This window comes from Marmota marmota, unplaced genomic scaffold (assembly GCF_001458135.2).
Source record: "Marmota marmota marmota unplaced genomic scaffold, marMar, whole genome shotgun sequence".
Classification (NCBI taxonomy): Eukaryota; Metazoa; Chordata; class Mammalia; order Rodentia; family Sciuridae; genus Marmota; species Marmota marmota.
This window is the reverse complement of record NW_025999977.1, coordinates 55,357,259-55,379,295: the sequence shown is the minus strand read 5'-3', so window position 1 is coordinate 55,379,295 and position 22,037 is coordinate 55,357,259. Positions and strand designations below refer to the sequence as shown.

The 22,037-nt window shown below is 52.9% G+C and overlaps 2 long non-coding RNA genes across 2 annotated transcripts in view; both read right to left on the bottom strand.

Moving 5' to 3' along the window:
• Window positions 1–2,024: 2,024 nt before the first annotated feature.
• On the bottom strand, window positions 2,025–5,148 carry LOC125617276. The gene is made up of 4 exons (XR_007348254.1): window positions 5,011–5,148; window positions 4,502–4,600; window positions 2,938–3,074; window positions 2,025–2,406 (listed from the first exon to the last, which is right to left on the bottom strand). It is a non-coding gene; the product is annotated as an uncharacterized LOC125617276 (long non-coding RNA).
• Window positions 5,149–17,965: 12,817 nt separating this feature from the next.
• LOC125617275 overlaps window positions 17,966–22,037 on the bottom strand; it is a 32,459-nt gene continuing 28,387 nt past the window's right edge. The window contains exon 2 of the long non-coding RNA XR_007348253.1: window positions 17,966–20,735. This is a non-coding gene — a long non-coding RNA (uncharacterized LOC125617275). The remainder of the gene's footprint in view (window positions 20,736–22,037) is intronic.

Genomic DNA, 22,037 nt, shown 5'->3' with positions numbered 1-22,037 from the left:
TGGAGCAAGTGGCCCACCCAGGGAGTAAGTCCTTATTAGTTGAGGTTGATCATGACAATTCCTCTCCCCTTGCTGGGACAGGTTAGGAAAGGATATAAGACAACTCTGGCCGACAAGCTGAGAGAGGAAGTTTCTGAGAGCCTTCTGAGAAAGCCCCATCCCAGGGGCCCCATCCCAGGCCCGGCTGCAGGAACCTCAGCTCCCAATGAGAGAGATGCCCACATTGTGCTCCTGTAACAGTCCTGGGCATTTCCAGTGGCTGGGACAAGGCAGGAGACACAGCAAGCTCTGCCCTATGCAGTTATTCAGAGGTCCAGGCCCAAGCTGTGCTGTCTTCAACCTGTGACTTCCAAAGTCACACCCCAATTAGCCAAATAGGGAGAGTGGCTCGTTTCCCTTGAGAGCATCTCCTAGAAGTTCAACCCAATGGCTACGGAAACATTTGTATTGTTGCTGGACCACATGAAAGTGCATGGCATAACCCTCTGCTGAATTCTCCAGAACTTCTCTGCACCACTAGGACTAAGCTCAGGTGTGTGCTTCAGAGGACCCTGCACCGAAATGCTAATGGGCCAGGTGTGCAGGTGGCACTCATATTCCATTGATATGATGGCACCCACCTGGCCACACCCAACTGCAAGGGAAGCTGGACTGGACACACAGAGTTGTGGTCTGGCTGTGTGTCCAGGAAGAAAATGAAACAGACTTGGCGCAGAATGAAAATACAGAGTTGCATGTTTATACTTACGCAAGATTTCAGAACTGTAACAGCAGAACCTTAAGGCAAGGATAGGGCCCTCCTCAGCTCAGGCACTGCACAGGTGGAAGGCTGAATCAGCCCTGCACAGCCGAGACGCTGGTTGTGGGCTCCACATCCTCCACCTGCTGACCCCTCATGGCACCCACAGCCCTGTTTTCCCAACAGCACCCTGTTTGGCAGCTCCTTGAGGTCAGGAGCCCCATCGCTTACCCGAGTGCTCATAGGCACTTGTGTGGCTAGTGCTGCCACTTAATCAAATTGATTCTAAATGTTCAGAGTAATGATTTCACAATGAAAAAGAGAGCCCACAGATTTGAAGGTTTGATGTGGCTTTGACAAAAGCAAATAAGATCCGTTTTGCAAACCAGGTTAAACGTGTGGCCTGCTTTCCTTGACAGCAGCTTCTAAAAGTGTAGCTTAATGACTCCACGAACAGTTGCGTTTTTATTGGAAGATCATAGTAAAAGTGCGCAAAATAACTCTCTGCTGAAATGGAGAATTCTTTGGCACCACCTGAACCGAGCTCATTTGTGTGTTTTAAAACAATTTGCATTTGGCCTTGTGCTATGTTGTTCTTGCCCGCAACGCGCCAACCGTGCCAGCATGAGATTATTTTGCAATGGTGCATATTTCTGTCGCCAGGACGGCCCATCACCCGTCTGCCCTCCTTTCAGCCAGGAAACAGTGACACAGTGGTTCCCTGAAGAAGCATGGTCAGGTGCTCACCTGGCAGCCTCTGAGCATTGAGGGTCCAGGAGGACTGAAAAATGTGTTCTTAGGGGATCGTGACCTTGTGTGGACATCCCAGGGTATCCTTGACAAAGCTGGGTGGTACAGACTACGACACACAGCCTACTGCTCTGCATGGTACTGCGCAGAATTCTGTAGGCAGCCAGAACACAGGGTAAGTATCCCTCTATCCACATGGGTTTTTAACACAAGCATTACCCCAAACATGTGAATGGTGACACTGAGCTACAATGTTACAATGGCTGCTTGATGATAGCAATCTTTCAGCTTTATCATAATATTATGGGACCATCATCCTATATGTGGTTGAGCATTAGAGACTTTAATTGGCACATGACTCTTTCATACACACACACACACACACACACACACACACACTCACACGCACACGTACACTTTTATGCTTTTCACATGATGAGATGATGTTATACCTACAATTTTATATCTAATAGTTTCAACCCAATATCTCAACATTAATATCTTCCTATATCATTAATTATACTTTATACTTTCATGGTCTTAAAATAGTTTATTACGTGTATGTAAATACCAGGATTTATTGATTTATTTATCTTCTATCTTGGTTATTAAGGTTGTTGATCTCCAATTAAATTTTAAAATGAAAATCCTTAAACCTAGATCTTTAAAAACCTATTTCCTGAAAGTGAATTCCTAGGAGTTAAAAGGCTATAGCGTTTTAAGGCCCCTGGTCAGTCCTGCTACGTTGCTCTCCAGGAAGTCATCACCTAGTCTTGCTGTCATTGTTCACCGCTTCAAGAGCGTGACTGGATTTTAGGCACAAGCTGAGGTCCGCCCGCCGTGGCTCCGGCACCACACTCACTCACTCACAGCAGGATCCGTGTGCACCATGGGTGCTTTGCAAGGGAGCCATTATCCTGTATCGGGAGGACAGTGGAGCATAGAGGACAACGGTGTCTTCCCCGCTGGCCCGGCTTTTTGCCCCAAGAGGAAAAAGAGCCACAGAGATGCTCAGGAGACATGAGGTAGGGGTATCGGGGCAGCAGACCCCTTCAGACCTAGGGTCTTGGGGACAGTCCATTCATCCTATTCTACAGGAAGCCAACCACCCCCAACCCCCTGAAGACTGAAAATTTGGGGAGCCCCTGGTGGTGGTCCCCTGCCATGAGCAGTGGCCTTCTTGAGGCAGGCAGGGACATCAGCTTGCTCAAGCATAGGCAGCAGTCTTGGATCAGGAGGGAGACACTGATGACCCTGAGATCTGGTTTAGGGGGCCCTAGGGCAAAGGCAGAATACCGGGGAGCACTCTGGGAAGAGGCTCCTGCTATCCCTCAGCTAACAGGTGACAGCTCCATTACACAGCTAAAACAGGTTTCCTAAGTTTTCTTCAAATTTTGTAAGCATTTAATTGTTTTCCTCATAGTTGGAATTCATCCCCTGGTCCTCACCCTAGGAGACTGAAGGGCACACGTGGAGGGTCACTTCCTTACTTCCGTTGACCTCTGTGGGGGGCGAAGGGCAGGGGCTGCAAGGGGCTCCGCCTCGCCCCTCTGGCTCGCAGCCTGCATCCGTTCCCGTGTGTCTGCTGGTGAGAGCGCCGTGGGTTAGCAGCAACTAGAGCCGAGTGCGTGTCGGATAAATGACAGTTAGAGGGCGTGCACGTTTAGCAAAATTGGGAACAGCACTTTAACTTACACTTCCCTAAAAACATAATTGTTTACTTAAGAAAAGCTTTTGGCCTGTTGACAGAAATTAGCAAATGAAAATATATTTTGACTCCAAAAAAAACTATCAGTAGCTCATTTATCTAGCCTTACCTAACAGAAACAAAGTCTAATCAGTATTGTGATTTGTGAAGGTCAGAAATCAAGGCCTAAGTCTTTTCCACAAAGTTCAAGGCTCAAAGAGATTAGAAAAGAAGTCAATCCGTATATCATTATCTAGTAGCTATTCCCTCTGTGTCCATCGGTCAACATTTACCCTGTCTGTCACTCACGCATCTAACCATCTCATAATGACAACATGGCAATGAATAGCTGCTGATTATCAGACACTTACTTGATATCATAGCACAGGCCAGGCTTATGCTTGTAACTCCCGTGCAGGGGCTTTTTTGTGTTGTGTAAGGACTCTTAGCCAGAGACCTGCCCTCTTAACATCTGTGCACATGTGCCAGGCACTGTCGTGGGCTCCAGCAATGCCTGTATCTCTGGAGCTTTTTCTTCTCACTTGACTGAAAACTTTGGCCCATTGATTAGTAACTTCCCCTCTTTCTCTGCCTCCTGTAACTAGCTATTATCCCCTCTCCTTGACTCTATGCATTTGACTGTTTCAGATGCCTCAGTGAGTGACGTCATGCAGAACTTGTCTTTCTCTAACCATTATTCGGCATAAGGTCCTTAAGCTTTGTGCGTGTCACGTATCACAGTTTCTTTTAAAGGCCAAATAACATTCCTCGGTATGTTTATACCACATTTTCTTTATGCCTCCATCTGCCAGACGGCATTCCTCTAGGTTTTTTCCACGGATATATGGACAATATTATTAAACCCACTTACTAGATGAGACCCCTGAGTCAGAGAAGTCATGTAACCGTCCAATTTAAAGACCTAGCAACCATTCAGACCAGGTCTTGCCTAACTCCATCTCCTACAGGCCTGGCCCTATGTGCACAAGCACTGGGAGCCATAGATGAAAAGCCACGGGGGCACCTGAAGTACGAGGTGTGTTGCATATTTTCTAGAACCCAGCACACAGCCTGCCTGACAGCCGCCACCCAGTTCCCCCTATAAGGAATGAGTCAGGCGGGAAGCCCAGGTCCCAGCCCTGGAAGTCACATTCCAAAGGTCTGTTTCTGCCACTCCAAGTTGCTCTCCTCCATATACGTATGCCACGAAACCCACGGAGCTCTGAAACGCCTGGTCCTGGCCTTATCCCTAGAACGGGTTCTGTCCGTTCAGGGCAGAGCCCAGCTTCTGCTCTGTTCTTAGCTCAGCCAGGACTGGTACTCACTCTGTGGCATCTGCCATAGGTCCAGTGTCCCTGGCCCAGCTGAGGAGTGATCAGCAGACTGCCTGCCCCCAAGGGTTGCCCAGCCTGTGGGAGCTGAGCCTAGAACAGGAAAACACAATCAAGGAAGTTGCTGGAAGGGCCGCAGGGAGGCCCAGGAGGGAGGTCTATGTCCACGTGGCCTGGGACAGGGATGGGGATTTTCAGAAAAGTATGCACAGAGGAGGGGACCTCCTGATGACTAAGAGTTAGGAGAAAGGAAGGAGAAGGACCTGGCCAAGGAGCCTCACTGCTTCTCTCTGCGTCTGCCCAAACACCCCCCTACCCCCCCCCCCCCGGGGTCTGCTGCTGGTGGAGGAGGGTCGCCCGGCAGCCTAGGCGCTGCCAGTCCTGCCCCCCGCGGCTCATTCAGACAGCACTCCGGAGTTCAAGGTCAACTTCAGCCCTGAGAGGCAAAATAAGGATCCGGTGGAGAACAGCTAAAGATGCTTCATTCCGATTGGAAAACTCACCCCGAGCGGCTGCGAGAGCCCCTCTATCTCCCAGGCCAGGGTAACAGGGCAGCCTTCATGTTCCCCAACCTCGGGAAACAATCAGAACCTCTGGGCAGCGCTGCAGGGTCCCAGGAAGTCCCCTCGCACAGACCAGCTCCCGTCATCAAAAAGAACCCGACCTCCAACAGCTTCTCCAGGTCGGTCCCAATCAGTCACCTACATTTCAATTCCCTTTTCTCATCAAACACCAGCAGTGAAATTGCCAGGGCTCATCAGAATTCTGCAGCGATGGATGTTGAGGCTACAGGAATTGAGAAGTAGGTCACCCCGAGGGTGGGAAGGTTGCAGTGCGGCTTCTTCTAACTAGGTTGCTGGAAAGCCCCCATGTGGCAATTATCCCCTGAGTCACCATCGCACCGGTGAAGCGGCAGATTTCAATATCTGAATCTATTCTTCTGAATACAGCAGCGCGTGTGGGGAGGAGCACAGATCTGCTGAGTGAAACCAGATCCCTTCACTCAGTGGAGACTTTCTGGGGCCTTCCAGAGGCCGCCGGCAAGCCAGGCCCCGGGAGCGAGGGACAGCTCGGCTCAGCCCTGCCCTGGAGAAACCCTGGCTCTCGGTGCCTCTGAGGGAGACAAGCAGCAGGCCCTGCCGGAGCTGGAAGTGGAGGTGGCTGGGGCCCATGAGGCGGCAGGTGGCACCAGTGGGGATGGCACTCAGGACAGAACCACCTGCCTCAGGAGGGACAGTAGGTTAGGGACTCGGGGGGACAGCAGGAGGAAGGCAGGAGGGCAGAGGCCCCTTGGGCTCCTGTGCTGTTCTAAGGAGGCAGAGCTGTATTCCAGGAGACAGAAGAGTGTTTCAGAAAGATCCCTCTGGGCAGCATGGAGGGTGGTGGGGACAGCTGGAGCCAGGAAGCAGGTGGGAGAGGCCCACACTGAGGAGCCAGGATGCCAGGGAACAGGCACAGCTCTCACGCGACCAGTGCCCCATCCCCCACTAACGGGCTAAGTTTAATCTCCACGGATCCTGGCAGGTCCTGGGCTCCAAGGGTTTTTCGAATGAGGAAACTGAGACACAAAGCAATTCAGACAACAGAGCCAGGAAGTGTGATCTGAGGCCATGTGCTCCCTGGGTCTCCTGTTAACTCCAGGCTGCCCATGTCCGCCCCAGCGGCCGGCTCAAACCGCTGGGTGGTGCCGATCACAGGGCAGATCTGAGACACCTAGTGAAACATCAGGGGCAGTGTGGCCCAGTGGAATTCTGCTGCGGTGTTTCTAGAATGACTGTGCTGTCCTAAAAAGCAGCCGTAAGCACACGGCCAGTGGACCCTTGAAATACAGCTCTTTCAACCGAGGAACTGAATTTTAAATTTTATTCCATTTTCATTAACTTCAATTTGAGCCACCACATGTGGCTGCCATGCTGGCCGGGGCGAGTCCAGGGTTGGCAGCCAGTAAGTGCTGTACTTGACGCATGGAAATGTCAGGAAGAACCCGGGCTAGAGACAGGTGAAGCGGGGCTTCCACTTAGCGGTTCCGGGCACTGCCTCGCCGGTAGCACACACCCCCTCCCCCATTTCAGGAAAAGTAAGGCTCTGGAGGTTCAGTAAGGTCCCCCTTCATACGAACGGGGCTCTGCATGGGAACCCAGTTCTGGAGACTGTGTTCTTGGTGATCCCCACCTGGCCCCAAGTCCTCGCCAGCCAACAGGACAGAACATGGGCCTCTGGGTTGGGGGAGCGCAGGCCACAGGTGAAACCACAGAAGTGCATGAGAACCCCCGGCGGGTGTTAGAGGTATGGGGCAGGGGCTGAGAGTGGGTCCTAAGGCACACCAATATGTAGGGGACCAAGAGAGGACTAGCTCAGAGAAAATATCCAGAAAAACAGGAGGAATTTTCTCCTTCATTTTTACCAGCACCAACTTATCCACACATTCATTTTGAGCCAGTAGAAGGAAAACAGCCTGGTCCCCAACAAGTCTGTATCCACAAAGAAGCCAAAAGCCATGGATGCAGGAACAAGAGCCCAGCAGGACCAGAGGTACAGAAACCTAAGAGGTGGTCCCCACCGTCTGACAGGGCAGGCTTCCCGGAGAGCGAGCCTGCAGTTCTTAGAAGCTGAGGTCCTGTGTGGAGCACTCCCTCAGAATGACATTACTCTCCTGCTAACTCCAGTTAATGGCAAGTGCAGTGAGAAAGCCCAGGTTGTGTATGTGAGCTCTTGGAGGTGGCCTCAGAAACCCAGGAGCCTTACCAAGGAATGATGTGGAAACACCAGTGTTTTTCATCAGATCGTTATTTTTACCAAATCATAAAATAGCAGGCTGTCTTGCCTTTTTTTTTTTTTTTCAAGAAAAGCCTGTGATGCATTAGAAACACATCAATACAGTTTATTTGTTAGTTCCATTAAAATATCGCCCCGTGGAGATTCTGAACCGCGATTGTCACCCATGCCCAGGGCACACTGAGTGCCATCCTGGTATGGCCAGGGGCGTCTTGCCTTTCAGCTCCTTCAATGCCATCTTAACCCTGTCGGCCGAGTCAGCTTCACTAAGTCAAATTAGGGTTTAAAGAAAAGAGACGTGAGCTCCAAGATAAATGGTATCATTGCCCTCATTCCATTGTCTCGAGTGTAAGATTTTATTTGGAGGAGAAAGTGTAATTATGCCGAGGTAGATGGCTAAATTCTTTGACTTCAAACTCGTACTTTCTGCAAGATTTCACCTGTGAGACTCGCAGTCTTTAATTAGTGCCTCACATGTTAAAAGAGAGCCTTTCTTTTGAATGGCTAATAACGTTATTAGAAGAGGTAATTACCGATCAGGCGTCTGTGGTCAAAAACACTCGCGGGCGGAGGCAACATTCTGGCTTTTGAACTCTGAAATAATTTGGTAGGGAAACACTTTCTCCCCCAGAATGTTGTTGATGTTTTGAATTTGTTGGTCTTTTTTTTTTTTTTCTATCTTTTTTTCTTTTTAAGGAGAAGAAGAAACATTTAGAAATCCATCCTTTTCTGGATGAATTTCTTTCCTTCCCAGAAAGCAAGAAAACAATCGTTTCCTGTAATTGGACAGTTTGATTGGAGGCAGGTGGTGCCGAGCCCAGGAACTGGAGCCACAAAGCCAATTTTGGCTTCCAGCGCGTTTCCTTAGTTCCAAGCTCCAGCCGCACAACATGTAAATTGGCTCCACAGAAGCCAGCTATAAATTTAGTTCCCGTTCCTCTAACAAGCACCTTATCAGCGATGAAGAGTTTAGCAAATGGGGACAGTGCACAGATCTGACATGATCTCCGAGGCGCCCCGAGATACCCCTGCATTCATTTCCCCAACGGGTCCTCGTGGCCACACACTGGGAATTGAGGACGGTTCTGGAAGCAGACGTGTGCCATCACTTTAAAATATGGTGGTGTTTTCTTTTTCCGGGTTAATTGGCCTTTGCATGGCTCGTGTTGCATTATCTTGAGTTAATATTTGCTTTCAATATTTTTGAGTAACAGGCCAAGTCAGCGTGGAGTCGCAGATTACAAACATCAGGCCTGAGGAGGGGCCAGCAGTAGAGGCCTGGAGAGTCAGTGGAATCCGTTCCTTCTCCCCTTCTGCTCTCCTCCACTGCCGTTTCCTTATTTCTCTTCTCAGAGGCCAGATCTTCATCTCAACCGCTGCAGGGCATCTGACAAACAATGTTCCTCTTTTACAGATGTAGAAGCTGAGGTCCAGAGAGGTTAATTGTTTTGGCCAACATCACACAGTAAGTCCAGAGCAGAGAAGAAGGAATAAGTCCAGACACTAACTTCCCAGCCTGCTGCTCCGACCACACATCTATTAATTTTCTCCCTACGGTAAATCCATAATTGAAAACATCATTTATAAGAATCCTGGGGGTGAGGAAAGGCAGAGGGGACTTATCTGGTAATTCTATCAAAGTATTGTCCTTTGTCTACTGAGTTTATTAAATGAGTTACTACAAGGGCCAGCATGTTTATTAATTTCTGTCTACGCTCAAATTTTTTAAACATGGTAACCTGATGCATAGGCAAGTTTTGATCTTTGTTTTCTCTTTCAGAACTTGAAAATAACATTTTCTGATCCCCAATAGATTAATGGCTGAAGGATCAACCTCATTCTCAGATGAACTTCACGTGTCCATTGTGTGTCCATTTGACTTATTCTACAAAATGTTCCAGCTTTGCTATGAACCTCAGGATCATGACACTCTTCTCTCCTAAGGTGACTTCACCCAGGAAATGCACCTGGCTCACTCCCTGAGCCAGTAGCCACCTGTGGTTCGAAGCCTTGACCTCGCTCACCAGTCCCAGGACTTCACCAGCAGCAAAGACAACAGGTCTCCCTTGAGCGGCAGGACAGTTTGATTTGAATCTTTATAAAAAGATATTCTCTAAAGGTATGCAAATGTGGGTGAGATGACGTCTCCCTTCCTGTGGCAGAAAGAGCCCTCCCGCCCTTTCCCAGTTACAGTCACCCTGTCTCTTCCCAGGACATGGCCCCAGCCACTGTGGGTGGGCAGGAGAGGGAGATGGTGATCACAGACACAGTGACCATGGTCTAGAAAGGACGGCACGCTGGGTAAACCTGCCAGAGGGCACATGGAGTTTGCCCAAGCAGCGCTGGCCGATGGTGAGCTCAGAAACCTTGGCAACGCCACAGAACCAATATTCTTACAGAAGTGGCTCAGGCCTGTCTCGAACAACGTGCTCAGTGTGCAAGACCCAGGCAGCTCGCTGTCGGGATCCAGCAAGGGCACCTCTTCCTCCACCTCTTCTGAGCAAGCAGGCTGGGGCAGAAGCTGGAGCGAAGGTTGGGAGAGAGGAGGGCCAGCGGGAGGCAGGGACAAGGACGGCCACCTCTCAGCACTGCGACGGCCTCCCTCGGCTCAGAGCAAAGCAGCTGCAGCACCCCCCGATACAGCCCCTGGCCAGCTGCAGCCCGAGTGAGCCACCCCTTGAAGGCCACAGCACCCTCCTGCCCCTCGTCCCAGCCCCGGCACCTCTGCACTTCACGGCCAGGGCGACACCCGCGGCACCAGCCTGCACCCCACTCCGCCCACCTGTTTCCTGGGGGGACTTCGGTGCTCCTCCTTGTTTATGGATATCCTTCCTTCCCAAAGTCCGTATCTTTTCCGGGGAGTGGGAGGAAGAAGTCAAGAGTTTGACCCCCCCCCCCCGGTCCACAGCATATCATGTGGACACGGCCAGCAGCCCTGGCCGTGCACACCCCGGAGGTGGGCAGCTCAGGGCCCTAGGTCAGGGTTGAAGGCCAGGAGAGGGGTCACGAGACCACATCAGGGCTGCCATAGCAAAGTCCCACCAGTGGGGTGGCTACAGGTGGGTCTTCTCTCAGGGTTCTGGAGGCCAGAAGTCCAAGGTCAGGTGTGGGCAGCCCACACTCCCTCTGAAGCCTCAGGTAGAAGCCGTCCTTGCCTCTTCCAGATCCTGAACGGCCAGCCATCCTCAGCTCATGGCTGTGGCACTTTGGTCTCTGCCACCATTGTCACATGGTGTTCCCTCTCCCATCTCTGTGTCTTCTCCTCTTCTTATAAGGACACCAATCATACTGAAGCAAAATCACGTCTGCAATCCTATTTCCAAATCACGTCACATTCCAGCCACCTCCCGCGCCTGCCTCGGCACACTGCTGATGCTGTTCCTCCTTCCGGAAATGCCCTTCCCCTCTCTTGCTGCATGTCTGCAAAGCACATTCACAGTAACTGCTTAGATGCCGTCTTCTCCCTGGATCTCCTCGTATGGCCCCAATTCAGAGAAAGAGCTCCACGGTTCCTAAGTTCTCTCAAGGGAATCTGTACGTTCTACTTTATGTCAAAACAATAAATCACTCTATTTCTCTCAGTCCTCGGAGCTCTGCACGATTCCCACTCTCGCTCACGGTGCCCATCAGGAAGTAGAGGTCAGTGAACGCTGGGCCATCGCACTGGAGTCTCATGTCCGGGTGCCGGGGAGGCAACCCTGAGTGGGAACCGCCCCGGGATTCACTGGAAAGTTTTGGCCAGGGCCACCCACTCAGCCTCCACCCTCCACCTCGGAAGGAAGCCATGAGCCACCGAATAGGGACTGCAGCCCAAGTCCAGGGGCCACCTTCTGGCCGTTGGGCCTCCAGGCTGCCCCACCGGCGGAGGGCCTGGACGCTGGCTGCAGAGAGGACAGCTGTGCCGGGCAAGCTGAGTTGCTCCTGGCCTGCCCGTCCAGGAGCCCAGTCCCGAGCTGGACAGGACGGCCGGGCAATCGAAGGGCCCCAGCTTCCCCTCACTGACCGCCACCCTGAGTCGTCCAGTCAGCATTGGGCGTCGGCGTCTCGGGAGTGTAGGGAAGAGGCAGCAGGAGGGGACACCCGGCTGTGCTCAGTGCAGGTCAACGTCACCAGGACCCCTGACCTCTCCTGCAGTCATGGCCCATCCAAAGTGGTCGGCATGTGCACCCAGACAAGCGTGCCTCCTTAGGCTTCTGAAAGGTGTCAGTAGCAGTGGGGACCACACACAATACATGTCCCCATCCTGTCACCTCCTCTCCCAGGCAGAGGAAAGACGACTGCGTCTCTGATTCCAGCCTCCTTGTCCCTCCTCTGCAGATGGTCCCACCCGCCCTCCCTTCCCAACCCTCCACAGCCCAGATCCTTCCCCAGCTGAAGCCCTGCTCCCCCATGAGGCCAGCTCCAGTCCACACTGGTGCCAGCCCCCTCCCGGTCCAAGGACCTTCAGAAGCAAAGAATGAGACAAATGGGTCCCGCGTTCAGGAGCTGACTCCCCGGGACAGAGGAACCCACACGAGACCCACCCAGCGTGTGCCAACATGGCTCCTGCCAGCCACAAACCCCCTCTCGTGGAGGCAGAGAAAGCCACCGCGCGTCCTTTGAACACACCTGGAAGAGCTCCCGGCCCTGGTCCCTTCTCCCTGCAGATTCCCTGCTTGGATCTCTGGCCTCCACGTTCTAGGTGTCCGAATCCCGCCAGCACCTCAGGCCACGGCGGGCACCCATCTCCCACCTTCCCCGCAGCCTTGTGCCCAGCTCCGGGGCCTCCTGCAGCCCCCTCTCCTGAGGTGATTCGCATCCTGCACCTTCTCCTATTGCTGTCGACTGTTCCATGTGACGGTGTCTTCCTCTCCAGCTGGAATGCGAGGGTGTGGGCCATAGGTCAGCAGCTGGGTCTTGTCCTTCGGTACCAGCTGTGACTGCAGGACATGCCAGGGCTCCCCAGGGCACGTCCCTTCCCCTGACCAGGGGTCCTAGCCAAGGGCACACCTCCCCAGAAAACAGCCCAGCTCCAACCACCATGCACTCCAGCCTGTTTGGTTTGGAGGGATTTCTGGAACCCCCTGGTCACACAGGAGGCAGAGGCCAACAAGGCTGCTCTCTCCCGGTCTGGACGTCCTCCTTGCTTCCTCTGGTGCACCAGCCCTGGGCACAGAGCATTTGGAAACTCAGGGTCTCTTCCATTTACCGTCACCTGATTTCTTGACTTCCTTCAGAGCAGGGGTTCTCTGCCCACGGAGACATGTTGTTCCGTCCCTAGTTCTAATTCTTGGAGACACAATACCACTTGCTAAGCTCTTGGTATGTGTCAGCGAGTCTGGGTGTCCTCAGGTATGTCTTCTCTCTAATTAGTTCAACTGCCTTGTGAGTTACATGCTATTCCGCTGTCCCATGAGGGAGTCACACTCCTGTGGGAGGCGAAGAAGCAGAGCCGCTCTGGCCATCCGTCTTTTCTTCACGCCATAGTTATTATGGGTCTTGATGTTAACAGGGGCTGAATTCTCCCATGGTGTATTTTCTGCCCTCTGACACCTTACACCTTACATCTTAGCCCACAAAAAAAACTATTTTAATCCCTTTTTCATGATCAGCCTTCAGATATCTGAATGTAACCAGCCTGCCCCTCCAACCCAACCACAGGTCAGGTCCGGATCCCGACTAAGTGAGGGGTCATCTGTCAAATAATGGAGGCACTTCCAAACTTGGGCTTCAACAGCCTGATGCTCTTGGATGACTTCTTGACAGCCGTGGTGAGCTTCATCACCGACACGTGGGTATCAATGTCACTGGGATGGTCTCAGGGAGGAGGAGCCGCTGATTTAATGTCATTTCAGCCTTCCTACTCTGAAAACCCCTACGACCCCCATTGCTAGGAAGACGCTTGTCTTGCTGGTCTTCAAATGGAAGAACAAAGTCTCCGACTCAGCCTGCCAGCTCCTGGCTGACCTCAGCCTCCAGGAGGGGGGCTCGGCCCTGTGGGACGGGCCCCTGGGCCACTCAGCCTCTCACTTGCCGGGCTCCTGCCCTCCCTGCTCTCCTGGCGTGCGTCTGTGGCCACACAGCAGCCTCAGGAGCTGAGCTTCCTCCGGGCCCTGTCCTTTGCCACACAGGGGCCCCCACGCTGGTGTCCTTCGTGGCATGTCCCTTGGCCTCAGCCCGTCGGGGCATATCCGTGCTCCCTCCAGCTCCTTGACCTCCATCAAGTCCTCAACCAACCTGAGATCACCGCTCCTTCACTCTGATGTCCCCCCAAGGACCCCTACAAGCAAGGGCTGCACCTCCTAATCCACATACTCTCAGCCCCAGACAGATGTTGGGCACACAGCAGGGAGGAGGGGAAAGAATGAGGCAGTTTCCTAGAAGGGGCGTCTGCCTTCCTGTGGGTGGCCTCCAGCTCCTCACTGACGAGGGCTGTGAGGAGCACCTGTGTCTCTTCCTCTTCTTCTGCAACCAGGCGGAGGATGGGGAGAAGATTTGTGGGGCCTTTGGGGCCCTAATATTTCTAACCAGAGAAAGAAATTGCTGCTCGTTTCTGAGTGCTTCCTGACTCAATCCTTTGGCAAACTGTGAGGGAAGCCACAGGTAACTCAGCAGCACAGGGGGCAGTCAGGCAGAGCAGACCTGGAACTGATCCCTCCAACAGGAAGACGCAGGAGACGCGCTGCCCCAGTTCCAGCAGAGTTGAGAAGGTGGGCAGGACACCGTGCATGGGATTCTCAGGGCTAAACTCCAGAGCCCAGGTATTGCACACCTGAGCCCCAGGTGCTGCACACTGGGTCGTCTGGGGTGCTGTAGGTCTGACACCTGCCTGACAACAAGTGCCTTTGCTGGAGAACTCACATTCCACACGGTGTGACAGTCTGTGGAGCACTGTCACACACCTTGACCATGTGACTCTCAGTACAGTCCTGTGAGCTGTCATTTCCAGTTTACATATAAGAACACTGAGTCCCAGGGAGGTTATTTGACTTGCCCAAGAGCATCTGTTAAGTAAGTGATAAAGCCAGGGCTCAGCCCAGGCCTCCGAGCCTCGTGCTTTCTCTGCCTGAGCCGCTCACCCTTCTGGTGGGAGCAGAAGCTGGCATACACCCTGGGAAGAGCTCATAGCCTCGTGGCCAGAGGATTGGAAATGAGTACACTCCATACGTTGACCCATGGAGTACCTTCTGGGAGCCATCCAAATGACATATCCCAGACTGTGGGAAAACAAGGTGTATGTACAAATGCACAAAGATGTTTGCTGCTTTCTTGTTTATTGAGAATATATTATATCCTGAAAACCTGGGAACCCCTAAAACATTCAGCAGTAGGAAGTAGCACAGCATGTTCAACCAAGCAAGTTAAAACAGGCATGAGTTCCTGCTGTCAGCTGTCTGCAGGGTGCAAGCTGCCGCCACCCTCACGGGAGTCCCACACACCCCTGGGTGGAAGAGAAGTGTATTTAAAGAAGAAAATCTCATGGGTTGGATACACTGGCCAGGTGTTGGCCTCTGACAACTCACTTAAGGCTCTTGAAGCCTGGATGTCCTCCTTTGTAAAAGGAGAAGGTTAATCCTAAATTGGCCAAAATTGTAGTCTGCATATATCTGCAGAGCTGATCACCATGGGGGAGAGGACAGGAGGGCCAGCGGATGAAGGGCAAACACAGCGCCCGACAACCCGGACGCCAGAGGACCTCGGCTTCCTGTATGCTTCTTAATTTATTGTAACTTAAATTGAATTTCTGAGACACTGAATAATGTCCTCTGGCTCGAGATCACCTCCAGACCACTCTCATGGTCCTCCCTGGGCTTCCATGTGTTTGTGAGAAAGGAGACTGCAATTCCTCCAGAGAGTTGTGACAGGACCAGCTGTCCCTGTCCTCTGCATGTGTCACTCACCAAGCAGGGAACGTTCTAGAAGACAGAGGTGCCCCAAGGTTCCAGATCCTGGTGCCATGTTGGCTGTGGGTGTGGAAACCCTCTCAGGGATTCTCATTGCTCACCACAAAATCAGAGCAGAGAAGGTGAACAGTGGCCACTCTCCGAGGCAGTGGGCTGAGGTCAGAGTTTGCGGTATTGGGGAGAGGTGGACGTGACGCCTGAGGCCTCTGCATCTTCAGTGGGTGATCAGGGACAAGTGCAGAAGCCGCTCCACACAGGAGTTTCTTCTGTAGAGACAGCGATGGCTCTGCAGTGGCGGTCACGGTGCAATTGATAAGCTCCTCTGCAGAGCGGCACCATGCCCATGGCTGAGAGTGTAGCTCCAGGGAACAACGTGTGGCCCAGATAGCACTTAGCCTGTCTCTGGGCTACCTCCTTCCGTCCCAACAGCGATGGCACCTGGTCCCTCTGCCTGGCAGCTTCGGCAGATCTCCTAACACTGCCTTAAATGTGCAAAGTGCTTCGCAGTTTAGAAAGTGCTCCCTGCCGTCCAACACTGGAAAGGCGATTGGTCCGAGTGCCTTGGCTAGTGGCTCATCCAGTACTCAGACCGGAGGTGACGTCACCCGCCCCGCTGTCCTTGACCCACACGTTGACTCCAGATGCAAGACTCTTTCCTCAGCAGAAAGAAAACTCTTTCCCTGCACAAAGCCGAGTGGCCTGCACTGCTGAGAACTGCCGTGGCTTTCTGAGGCCACGACACTCAACACGTGGCTGGTGTTGGCCTCCACCCTGCTCCACCGACCAGCCCACCCAGAGGTCACCAGGTCACGAGCACTCACATGGCCTGGCTGTCTTCCCTGCTTCTAAGATAAGTGTTTCCACCAGTTAAAACAAAAACAAGGAAGGAAATAAAGTAGGTCATTATATTTTTAAATGCGTGTGTGTGTGTGTGTGTATAAAGCACAGAATACGTCATAATAATAAATGTAGTAAGTAGGCATACAGAAATATGTCTTTAAATATAAAGATACTTTCACCTTGGTGTCTCATTTTCCTGTTTCTGTAATGAGCTGTGAGGATAACAGCATCCCCCTTTAACAATCGAGTACTTTTTATCCGTGAGCCAACAAAAACACCAGCTGCCCCAGAGACTCCCATCACCCCTCCCTGACCCTACCTCTGATGGTGGGCAGCAGTGCAGGTGGGGTCTGCCCTCCATGGAACGTGGGGCCCCCTGCAGGCTCCCCTGGTCTGCATGCCACCACTGTCTCTGCCCAGGGTTTAAACTTCTTTCCCTCGCTTTGATGAAGCATACCGTGGGTGTGGATCACAGTGCTGGCCCCGCCCACCAGGTCAGCCATGTCCAGCTCCTCCAGGCCAGGAGTGGAGCCTCTGGGCACCACGGGGGCATGCTTCAGGGTTCGGCGTTTGAGGCTCAATGGTTAAATTCAGTAATAACACCACAATTTCACCAAAAAGCATTATAGTGATTACTGAGTTATATTAGGAGCTTATTTAAGATAACATCTTATTTGCACAACGTAGTTCAAATAGATGGTTAGTGCAGCCAGTGCGATTGTTAAACCCCTTATGTACATTAGCATAATCACTCTGCAAGGGCTTCGCTGCTTTAAACATATGAGCAGCTAGAACCGAAAGCATAAATATATGTCTCTTAAGGTGGTGGCACAGTTGGAATAAGAGGGTTTAGGTTTGCATGTAAACAGGAATTTAGTTGTCTCTGGTGCAGCACAGTAGGTTGTAAGCCTCCTCCAAGTCAGCCCTCTGCAGCAGCGAGCCCAAGCAACTGCACTTTATTAATAATAGTAGTTTCTACTTATCAAAGTCCTCCTGTGTGCCAGGCACGGTGCCACACCTTATGTGACCATTCCAGGTGTCTTATTCCCCCACACTTCCATGAAGTAAATATTATCAGCCCCATTTTGAGAAGATAAGATCAGGGGTCCATGTGGTTAAATGACGTGTCTGAGGCCACTTGGCTGGAGGAGCGTTCAGACCTAGCTCCCAGGTCTGGAGTTCTCCCAGGCTCCCGGCTTCTCCCCAGCCAGCATCAAGGCAAGCAGAGGTTCGGCTGGATCCCACCCAAGCGGCAGACAGAACAGAGGTGTCCGTCTGCATCTGTCCTCCAGTTCATCGAGTGCTCACCCCCCAATTCTGCACCCAGAGCTTCGGCTGCCACAGAGCAAGCTGGACCAAAGCCGAACCTCCCAGCCAGGACGGGGCGAGACACGTTCAGGTCCTGTCCTGGGCTGTGCTTTCTGCCTCCCTCTCCTTGGGACTGCAGACACACAAGGACCCCCTGCTGATGAAACCCACAGGTGCATTTGCAATGCAGCCTCCAAAACTCTCCGGGGTCCTGCACGCTGTCATGGCCTGCAGCGACCTCTGCTCTGAGATGCCCAAGCCACTGCTGGCTGCTTAGGGTCCTCTGCACACGTGTCCCTCCTCCTTGCCCGGAAGACTGCTTTCTGTGAAAGAAAAACAGGATTTCTTCATTCCCGCAACACAGGAGACGTGGGGCTGGCCTGGGGGTGCCTCCATCAGGAGCAGGCCTGAGCCCAGCTCCCTGGCTCCCCGGCTCCCCACTCTCCGGGCCCCAACAAGGGCACGCACGCCTTCCAAACGTGAACTTCTCTACAGCCAAGCCTTGCCTATGCCACCTCCCAACAACAGGGGCCGGCTACTCTCTGAACTTAGGGGAAATGCTAACCCGTGACTACAGTTACCAATTTGAACTTGACCCCGACCTTTGGCAAGTACATCACAGGGCTAGAAATTCACCAAGACACCAGTTATCCACTATATAGTATAGTTCATTGAGTATTATATTTCACACGTGATAAAAATTTATGTAATACAGCCCACTGAATATATCAGAGAAACAGTAAATCTGCTATTTCAGAAGCATTTTCTTTCAGGTGCCCTGAACACTCCAGGGTGCAGGCAACTCCATCTTCCTGGGCACAAATGTGGCCCAGTGTTAGAGTCTGTAAACAAGTCAGGATGGCGCTTGGCAAATGTTAGGGTCTGTAAACAAGTCTGGATGGCGCCTGGCGTTTTGCCAGAGGGAGTGGTTTGTGAAGTTACGCCAGCGAGCCATGAAGTGTGCAGATTCCTTATTGGTTGACTGCTGTATCGAGTTTATGCTAATTAGATAAGCTGTGTGGAATGTATATATACCCCTCCTGTCCTACAATAAACGGCTCCCACTCCTGCTGTATCAATGCACACAAGTTGCTCGTCACCCCCAGGTGATTTTGCTGCAGCCGGACTGCGGCACCAGGGTAGGCCCTGCTGGCCCTTACCCAGGAGGCTCTGCACTCTGCACACTGAGGGCTGAGTACAGAGGTCAGCTCCCTGGTGGGCACACAGGGGGCAAAAGGGTTCTGGAGCCAAGAAACACCCAGCTGCTTGTCCTTGCTGGGATGACCAGTGCAGTCTCCATTCTCTCTGGAGGTATTGGCAGGATAGGCACAAAGCTGGGGATGACCCGCCGTCATCAGCCTCCTCCCCTTCTGTTAGGTGTTGGGTTGTGTCCCCCAAAATGACACATCGGAGTCCTAGCCTCCAGTACCCCAGGTGGGGTCTTTACAGAGGGGATCCGGTTAGGATGACGTCTTTAGGACCCTAATCAGACATGACTGATGTCATTATAAAAAAGGGAAATTTGAACCCAGAGTCAGACAAACAGAGAGAGAAGACCGTGTGAAGAGACCCAGGGAGACGTCACATGAAGATGGACAGTCAAAGGTCACAGCTACAAGCCAAGGATCGCCAGAGGCTGCCAACCATCCAGGAGGGGCTGGAACACGGCCCCCTGGGCAGTCCCTCGGAGGGAGCAGGGCCGCCCAAACTTGACTCCAGACGGCCAGCTCCAGGATTGTGAGAGGGATTCTCTGTTTCAAGCCCTCTAGTCAAAGGCCCTGTTCCGTGGCCCAGACCCTAACCTGCCTCGCCTGCCTTACTTCCTACCAGTCTCCACGAGGGTGTCTCCCCAGGTACAAGCTAAAATCTTTGTCTCCACATCTACTTCCAAACCAAAGCAGCCCTGAAGTCCCGTAAGTTTAGCTTCTAAATCAATATGGAGACATTCACAAGTTAGTTCTTCGTAGGATTGGAATGGGTGCGGCTGTGGCTGCAGCTCACAGGTGAGCAGGCCGGCTCAGTGGGTGCCAGTTCTCTCCCGAAGTAGGGACAGGGTGACCGCTCTGTCCAGGGTTGAGAAGGCAAGGCTGGGCGGAGAGTCACAGCCCTGAGGACAGAAGGCAGCGGGCATCCAGGGCTGCCAGTGCATGGTGCCTGTGTCCACAGCCACAGGAGGATGGGCACAGGCAAAGTCTTCAGGGACACCCAGGCTGCGGAGCTCCAGGCCAAGTCGGGGCCCTCCCTCAGATTGCCCTGCAGGACTTCCAGCTGCTCCTTGTCTAAGGAAGGAGACGAATTCCTACATCAAAAGTGACGTTGAATGTTCTAGAAAAAGGAGGGTCCCGACAGAGGCAGGTCCTGTTCTGCTCCTGACCACCCCAACTTCGACCGCTCCCCCTTCAGTCGGATGCTGGCCAGACCAGAAAACTCCAGGGGCCTGCAGCTCTTCCAGGCTGTGGCCTTGACCCTGACAGCAGGCACAGGTAAAGGACCCCTCCACGCCCCATCTCCCCCTTGGCACAGCGGGCTCCCACCGCTCACAGAGCTGTGCTTTGTGAGTGTCCAAGGAGATAACGGTCACACTGCCCCAGCCCTGGCGGCCAGCACCTAGGAGACCGAGAAGGGGCGCCCCACCTCCTTTGCCCCAGGCCCTTCTCCACGCTGGTCCCTAGGGCTGCAGCCACAGGCAGGGCTGTGAACTTCCAGAATGGCCCTCAGCCTGCACATCTGCACTTGCCTTCTCTGCTCTGCTCAGAAGAAACCCTCAGACTCTGGACTCATCAGGAATGAAGGGCTGGTTCCTGCTGTCTCCTGGCCTCAGCCCCAGCTGCTGGTGACCAAATTGGGGCAGGAGACATCATCATGGACTATAAGGTTTTCTACTCCAGCAGCTGCTATGGATTCCACAGACCCCTGTCACTTCCCACCACTGTTCAGAACCAGAGGTGGTCAGCAGAGGTGACAAGAAGGCCCAGCTCAATAGGTACAGCAGGGCAAGGAGCTTCCCCACAGGGGGGTTGTCTTTAGGCTGTCCCTCTTGCTGTGGCCTTGCAGGAGCCTTATGGATGACCACAACAAAATCACCTCTCCCCACCTGGGCAGGTCAGAGCCAGGAAGGGTTCACACAGGATGGACCTTGGGAACTAGAAGCAACCAGTGATTTTTAGTGATGTGCACCCAACTCTGAGTTTGGAGAAGAATTTTAGCCATGTGAGCCCCCTCATCTGGAGGTATCAGCTACTGAGGCTGCATAGCAGGATACTTCGGGCTCCAGGCTTCGGCCACAGATATTTACTTTTCACTGCTCTGGAGGCTACCTGTCCAAGATCAAGGTACCAGCTGATTCAGTTTCAGAGGAGCTTCTGGCTGGTTTGCAGAAGGCCACATTCTCACTGTGTCCTCCCATGGCCCTTCCCCAGTGCCTGTATGGAGAGAGGGAGAGGGAGAGAGCATGCACCTGACATTTCCTCTTTATAAAGACACAAATCCATTTGAAAGTTTCAGTAATAAAAGTGATCTTTCAATATCCCAAAAATAAACACATAAATAAAGACACAAAGTCTATCTGACAGGGCCCCACCCTCACGACCTCCTTTAACCTTAATTTAACTTCTTAGAGCCCCCGTCTCTAAGTAAAGACACACTGCACATTAGGGTTTCAACACAGGAGCTGGTGGTGGTGAGGGGTGCAGAAACATTCAGTCCCTAGCCCTGGGGACCTGGCTTGTGCCACTGCAGGGGTTACAAAGCAAGAGGCAAAGACAGACACAGAGCCAGGCTGGAAGGTTTGAGCTGGGTTTTTACAAAGTGCTGAGTCCTCTGTCCTCCCTGCTAGCATGCTCTGCACAACACAGCCACCATGTAAAAAGTGCCACTCGATACCACCAGACACACCAAAGGACACTCGCACACATCCCAGTGGCTCTCAGCAATGTCGCAGCCAGCCATTATCCCATCTCCTAAATTCAAAACTGAGACAGAAGAGGAAAAAGTGCCACACCTGGCTGGCCAGGGACAGAATTGGGATTTGATCTGAATCCAGCAGCATGGCTCAAGTGTGAGGCATGGGACAGGAGAGAAGGATGAAAGGGACTCACTTGTGGGGCATCTCAGGTTGGCGAGACGTACTCCCCACTGCCAAGTGCACTGAGATGGACAGAGCTTCACCTGACGCGGGAGGAGTGCATCTGGGAGCGCTTTGGAAGAGGCCAGGGTGGGTCTTGAGCAGGAGCCAGCCAGGGAAAAGGAAGGGAGGAGGCAGGAGGCGTGGGCTGGCGTGACGAGGAGAACCAGCCAGGTCTGAGCAGGGCACCACGCACAGCTCTGCAGCACAGGAGGCCAGGGTCCTCCAGAAGAGGCTGGGCCCTCTGTGTCATCAAAACAAGAGACGTGATCTTTGTCCTGAGAGGATGGGGCAGGGCATCTCTGCCCTGGGATGTCCTGCCAGATGTCAGAGACATCCCTGACGACCCAGGGCTGGATGGGAAGAGGGGAAACAGCTGGGGATCAGGAGAGAAGGGGCAAGGCCGAGAGAAGCTCGGGGCAGCAGAGATGGGGTGAGGGTTAGGATCAAGAGGGGTCAGAGGGCAGAGGGATAGTGAGACTCCAAGTGGCTTGGGTGTCATATGAGAGAGACCAAAGAATGCGGGCTGCTCTGCTGCTGCTGGCACGATCCCTGGGGAGTGTCTGCTCCCTGAGCAAGAGAACCAGCTGGAGGCAAAGCG